The following is a 7524-nucleotide window of genomic DNA, read 5'->3' as shown; positions in this document are numbered from 1 at the left end:
TGTGTTGACATATTGTGTAGGAAAGCTGACATTGCAAAGGAAAGAGTTCTGTTTCATCAGTAAAACAGAGATGTGTTTCATGCTGCTAGCTGATGCAAAGCCAGGCAATGTTTGCATTTCCTGGAAGACTGGGCTATTGGGCCTTGTGAGGAGGGCATTAGGAGGCAGAAGCCATTACAGGTGAATTATGACAGGGCACCTCCCCCACCCCTTTTAATGTGAGTCAGCACAGAAAAAGAAAAACCACAGGGATGGGCTCCAAGTGACTTAAACAAATAGTCACACCAAGGTGCTCTCATAAAACATACATGAAGGCAAGCAAGGATAGTGTTTCATGTATAATCAAAAGGATTTGGCACCTGCAGCTGACATGGCGACAGTATCAAAGGAGAGGGGAAATGTGATGCTGAATTTGATAGGCAGCGAGATCACTGCCACATACAATGAGAAACTGCTGACATAGACGAGGATTTCTAAAAGGCCTCCTCCAGCCTAGAGGAAGGAGGAGACCAGAAGGCGAAGCTCCTAATTTCACGGCAGAATGGGCAGTGGCTGCAAGTTTTCAGTCTTTACAGCTCTTCCACGTGGCCAAGAGAGGAGGAAAGTATGGAATTCCTGGCTTCCATCATGTCCAAAGCTGTCCTAAGAAGCAAGGACCGTCTAGAGCCACCTCTGACTTAGCCACAAGTGTATTTTATAGATAGATAGACATAGATATAATTGTATAATTATAATTTCCATATTGTGGGCAATTGGTTTTTAAAAAATTATTTGCAAACTTTATGCCAGAGAAATTAAGATCTAAAAGTGCCATTGAAGACACCAGGATAAGCCAGCTCAGAAAGCTTCAATTGGGAAGCTTAAACCTTCAAAATTATGCTCTGCAGATAGTGGTTTATTCCAAAGGCCTTCCTGGTAAGAGGGCTGTGGAGTCAGAGGATGCTGGGAATATCTCCCACGGGACTGAATAATTAGCCTTGATCACAGGCTCCTAATAATATATGTGGGCTGCGAAGACAGGCTATCCATCTAGCATGACAGGATGCCGGTAAACCACGAGTAAATGACTCTAATCCCTGTAAGGGAGGAAGGGCAAGCTGATTGAGCTGAGCGTTTATCATCCATTAAAGTATTCCAGGGCAGCATGGCATCCTTCCTCCAGTGCCCACTCTGGGCAGCGTATGGAGAGAAGCCACAGAGTTGAGGATGACCAGCAGGAAACCATCCCCTAGCCCACCCCTTCTCTGCCAAACTTCATCCCATCTCGATGGGCTCTTCGGTCCCTCCTGATTTCTATGTGGCCTTACCCAGCAGTAAAAACCATTTCTCCCAAGCAGTTTTTAAAAAATTATTTTCAAGAGTAGTTTTAGCTTCACAGAAGAATGAAGAGGAAGATACAGAGATTTCTCACCTACCTCCTGTCCTCCGACATGCAGTCTCCCCCATTACTAACAGCCCCCTCCAGAATGGTACCTCTACAACAATCGATGAACCTACATGCGTTGACACATTAGAATCACCGCAAATCCACAGTTTACTTTAGGGTTCACTCTTGGTGTTGTACATTCTATGGGTTTGGACACCTGTATAATGACATGTATCCATCATTATAGTATCAGGTGGAGTATTTTCACTGCCTTAAAAATCCTCCGTCCGCTGCTTATTTATCCCCCCTCTGCCTTCTGTTTCCCGACTATTTTTGTTGTTTTCATTATATAGATGGCTTACTGAAAGCAACTTTCCATCTGAGGAAAGAGAAAGGCAAGCTAGTGTATACACAATGGCTTGTCTGTTTCCTCTACAGACCTTAGCAGAGTGTGTCTTTGTTAGTGAAGTAGTAGCCTGGGAGTTGGTTTCATGTGCTTAACCCTTCAGAGAATTCTACGTAAGAAAGTAGGTGTGAACATGTGGGGGGTGGGGTAGGTGATAGAACCCCCACTGACTGGGCACCTGTGCCCGGTATGTGTTAGCCGCTTTTCACTTTGTTATTACAGTTTGTTCTTTGGTCTCACTTTCTTTTATTTTTAATCCTTTAGAATTCCCATTTGTACTTTGCACTAAATAAAATTAAAACCTCTTAACTCGTGAGCGCTGTGAACGCAGAGTCCCAATTTCAAATATTCTGCCTCGTTCTCCCCATCAGTATGTTGTACTTACTACATCTTGTACCCTGACTAATGCTTTGGAAAATATGGGGCAGTATATGTAAGGACCTGGGACCCCAAATGCCTGAGCTCATTGGCTCTACTACCTACTAGTAGTACAACCTTGGGCAAAGTATTTAACCTCTCTGTGCCTTGGTTTCTTCATCTGTGAAATCAGGATAATAACAGCATCGATCTCCTAGACTCGTGAAGAGTTGGGAATAATGCCTGACACATAGAAGCCCTCAGTGACTGCTAAGCGTTATAATTGTTGTTATTTTTTATTAGTTTCAGGTGCACAAAACAATGTAATAGATATTAATCATTTATACCCCTCACACAGTGATAACCTACCTCCCCCATCTAGTAACCTTCTGACATCACATACAGCCATTACATTTCCACTGTCTCTATTCCTAATGCTATACTCCGCTTCTTGTGAATATATATATATAATTATAGCTGACATTCATTATTGTTCAGCTTCAGCTTCAGGTGTACAGTGCAGTGATCAGGCATCTACATCATCTCTGAGGTGGTCTCCCTAACGAGACAAGTGTCCATCGGATACCCTACAAAATCTTTACAACATTATTGATTACACTCCCCAAATTGACTTTCGTATCCTCCTGGCAATCTTGTGGTTACTGACTGTGCTTCCTAATCCCCTCACCTTCCCCCTTATCCCCACCCCCCTCCCATCTAGCAACCCTCAGTTTTCCCTCTATGTCTCTGAGACTGTTTCTGATTAGTTCATTCATTTATTCTTTTCTTTAGATTCCACATATAAGTGAGATCATACGGTATTTGTCTTTCTCTCTCTGACTTATTTCACTTAACATAATGTTCTCTAGGTCCATCCATGTTGTTGCAAATGGTAAGATTTCATTCTTCTTTATGGCTGTATAATACTCTATGATTATTGTTATTTAAGCACTTCTAAGGAGAGTACCAGTGATGGGCTGACAAATGTAACAACTGGCTCTCTGGACATAAAAACCCCTGGTTTGACAACGAGATATCACCTCATGCCTGTTAGAATGGCCATCATCAAAAAGAAAGAGATAACAAATGCTGGTGTGGATGTGGAGAAAAGGGAACCCTTGTGCTCTGTTGATGGGATTGTAAATTGGTGCAGCCACTATGGAAAACAGTATGGAGATTCCTCAAAAAATTAAAAATAGAACTACCTTATGATCCAGCAATCCCACTTCTGGGAATATATCCACAGGAAACAAAAACGGTAACTTGAAAAGATATCTGTACCCCCATGTTCATCGCAGCATTACTTACAATAGCCAAGATATGGAAACAACCTACGTGTCCCTCAATGGATGAATGGATAAAGAAGTTGTGATATACATATACAATGGAATATTATTCAGCCATATAAAATGAGTTAATTCTACCATTACGCTAAGTGAAAATAAGTCAGACAGAGAAAGACAAATACTGTTATGATCTCACTTATATGCGGAATCTTAACAAAACACACAAAAAAACCAAACTCATAGAAAAAGATCAGATTTGTGTTTACCAGAGGTGGGAGGATGGTGGAAAGGGGGAATTCGAGTATGGTGGTCAAAAGGCACACATTTCCAGTTATAAGATAAATAAGTACTTAGGGATGTAATGTACAGTGTGATGACTATAGTTAACAGTGCTATGGGATCTATAGGAAAATTGTTAAGAGTGTAAATCCTAGGACTTCTTATCACTTGGAAAAATTTCTTTTCTTTCTATGATGGATGTTAATTAAATCTATAGTGGTAATCATTTCACAATATAAACCATCATGCTGTATACCTTTTACATGCTGTAAACTTATATGGTGATGTGTGTCAATTATTTCTCAATGAAACTGGAAAAAATGATCTGAAAAATGGGCAAAAAAAGAGCCTGGTTTGTAGCATTTGGCAATTTCTGTGGTGTAAATACTCCTACTACAGCCAATTTCAAGCTATCAATATGATGTCATTGAAGGCAGAGTTGTAAAGAGGCAGCAATAAGTACATTATTACATAGTATATTCACCATAGATAGATACAATAGACATAAATGATGTCAAGAGCATAGATAATAGTGAAACATAGCATAATAATTAAGGTTGTTTTGAATATTTACTATCCTTTAAAATATAAGTTATTTGAGTCTAAGTTTATATAATTCAATTTTTAATATTGGCTGTGTTTAATAAACGAGTCACAAAATTTCTGAAAATTCAACAAATCGCTCCTATCAGCCAATAGGAGCCGGCTCCAACCCACTGCTTCTTACTCACTTTCATCAATTTAGACACGTGATAATGTTTCAGAGGAAACAACTACATCCTCATGTTTTATAATCGGATTTGAGGTGGTAAGAAACCTTACTTTACGCATCTCTCCTACTTTGCCCTGTTCATCTCTCCCATTCGGCTTTTCCTGAGTTGTACCCTTTATAATAAACGAGTAATAAGCTGTTTCCTGGTAGTGATGGCAATAGGGCTCATGTCTTTGCAATGGCTCAGGCTCCTCCTTAGTGTGCCTTTCTCCAGGTGTGTCACCAACTGAAGGCCTTTGAGAGTTTTGTTTGTGTCTTAATTCTAGTGGGATGCCAACACCAGGGGGATGACTTGGGTCCAACGCCAGCCGATGAGAATCCTGTAGGTACGTGCAACAGTCTGACACTGACATTAGCTTAGTTTTTTCTTTGATTTAGAAGGAAGGCATTTCAGAGTCTCGCAGCCCTTCCTCAAGGCTTATTTTGAATGAATATCATTCACTATTGTTCTGATAGGAATATAAACGATGCGTTGAGGAATATAAATGATGAATAGCAATAATTATTGCTTGGATTACTGTTACTTCGTTGACTTTGGGTTTGCAGAATGGTTGAGAGAAGTTTGATAGGGAAGGGATTATTTTCTTTCAAATACTTCCTACGTGAACTCTGGTCCAGTAGCCTGGTTCCCTTATCTATGAAACTGAGTGTCTGCCACGTGCTGATCCTTGGTGTTGGTTACTAGAATAAAACTAGTTCCCTATGAGATGCTTTGGAGTTTTTCAAGAGCCTTTACATTTGTCACAGAGGCACAGCAGAGTGGTTCAAAGATGGACTCAAGTCAGACAGACCTGGATTTGAAACACCACTTATAGTTACATGACCTTGAATAAGTTAGTTAATCTGTTTCTCAGTTTCCATAAAAACAGTACTTCCCAATGAGGATGTTAGCGTGAATGTTAAATGAGATGATGCACGAAAAGCACAAGCATGGAGCTTGTTAAACAGCAGGCTCTCCATTCAAACAAACAAACAAACAAACAAACAACAAACAACCTTGATGTAGGGGGCAGGTAATGCTATTTTCCCATCGGGATGAGTCAGCTAAGAGGTTAGTAACTTCCCCAGGGTCACACAATCAGCAAAGGACAGAGGCTGGACTGAAACCCACACTGATTCCTTTACAGCCTGTAGAATGGTGACTTTATTTAGTACACACACACACACACACACACACACACACACACGCGCCTCAGAATAACAAATGGGAAATGCTTTCTATGCTGTTCAGTCACCTTCTTGTCCCCCAGTCCAGTGTGTCAAAACTTAAAAATTTTCCAGGCTTATAACTGACTGGTTCTGCCAGGCTTGACAGATAAATTATTATTCTTGCCATAGCTTCTTCATCTGCAAGATGGTGCTAACGAAACTGTCTACTAGTTAACATGGGGATTAATTACATCTTTGCAGTGTACTTCGGATTTCTTGAAGAAAGATGCCACTTACGTGGCAGGCATCCCACTAGGATGGTGTTCCTGTATGACTGTTGTGACAGAATGACATTTGAGTCATCGGCCTGTCAGCATCACTAAGTAGTACAGTGCTAAACTCAGTGCTAGGCAATTGTTGCCTAAGCTCAGTGCCCTTAATTGTTGGTCTCCCTCCAATTTTTTGAAGGCCTGCTTTTTTAGAGAGAGAAACAAAAGGAAATATATTTCAATTACAGCAAGAAAGACATAGTTCAGGTCATCTTTTCTAGTTGTCAATCTTTCTAAAATGTTTGACATTGAACCGGCTCTTTTCGGAACAAACGTTTCTACAGATTTTTAAAATTAATTTTTAAACACATTGTACACACAGTTGGGACAAAATTTAAAAGGATATGCAATAAAATGTCTCCTTCCTACTCTAGTCTTGCCAGCCTGAGTTTCCCTTCCCAGAAGTAACCACTGTTTCAAGCAAATACTGTGTGTGTATTTGTGTGTGTGCCTTCTGTGCAATACAACTGTGTAAAAACATAGTACACACATTGTACTATAACTCTTCTATTCTTAATGCTCTGTGTTGTTAGAGAGCATTCCGTTTTGGGGTACACAAAGTTATTTTTTTCTAATAAAGTTTGCATAGTATTTTATTGTATGGATAAACCATAGTTTATAGTCAGTTTAGTGACAGATATTCAGCTGTTTCCAATCTTTTATTTCAAAAAATGCAGCAATGACTATTCCTGCACATTAAAAAAAAAGTTGGATAAGAAAACATGAAATAGAGCCATTTGCAACAACATGGATGGATTTTGAGATTATTATGCTAGTGAAATAATTCACACAGAAAAAGTTGAGAACCATATGATTTCACTGATATGTGGGATATAAAACTGAAAGCAACAAAGGAACAAGATAAACAAAGAAACAAAAACTCACAGACAATTTTAGTGGTTACCAGAGGGTAAGGAGGGAAGGGGATGGTAGATGAGGGTGAACGGGGTTATATATATGGCATTGGAAGGAGAACTGACTCTGGATGGTGAAAACACAATGTGATATATAGGTGATGTATTACAGAATTGTACACTTGAAGCCTATGTAATTTTACTAACCATTGTCACCTCAATAAATTTTAATTAAGACAAAAAGTGGGAGTCTACCTAAAGCTTAAATGCCCAGCAATTCATTTAAATATTGCCAAATTGCTTGCAGTACCAACCTACGTGTATATCCTCATTAGTAATTCAGGAGAGTGCTTATTTCCCCACACCCTTACATATCCCCCTAGAATTTAGCTTGGTATCATTGTTTGATGTTAACCATTTTATATATAGCCCTGCTGTGCTTTGAGCCTACCAAAGCAAATTTACATTTTACCAAAACTCCACCTTTCCTTCTAATCCACCTAATCCACCTTTCCTCCTATCCTCTTTTGTTTGGTGAGATGTCCCAGGTTCCTCTGGCTTCATAGAGCTGACTCACTCTGTGGATTACGGGTGTGTTCCTAGAGGTCGTTACTGGATGGCTTAATCAATCTTAAACTGTAGGACCTACATCTGAAAACAATAGGAAGAGTTCTACTCCATATCTTTTTACAGATTCTTTCAAAAACAAGATGATTGTCATTTACC

This window comes from Rhinolophus ferrumequinum, chromosome 14 (genome assembly GCF_004115265.2).
Source record: "Rhinolophus ferrumequinum isolate MPI-CBG mRhiFer1 chromosome 14, mRhiFer1_v1.p, whole genome shotgun sequence".
NCBI lineage: Eukaryota > Metazoa > Chordata > Mammalia > Chiroptera > Rhinolophidae > Rhinolophus > Rhinolophus ferrumequinum.
Note: the sequence above shows the minus strand (reverse complement) of the source record.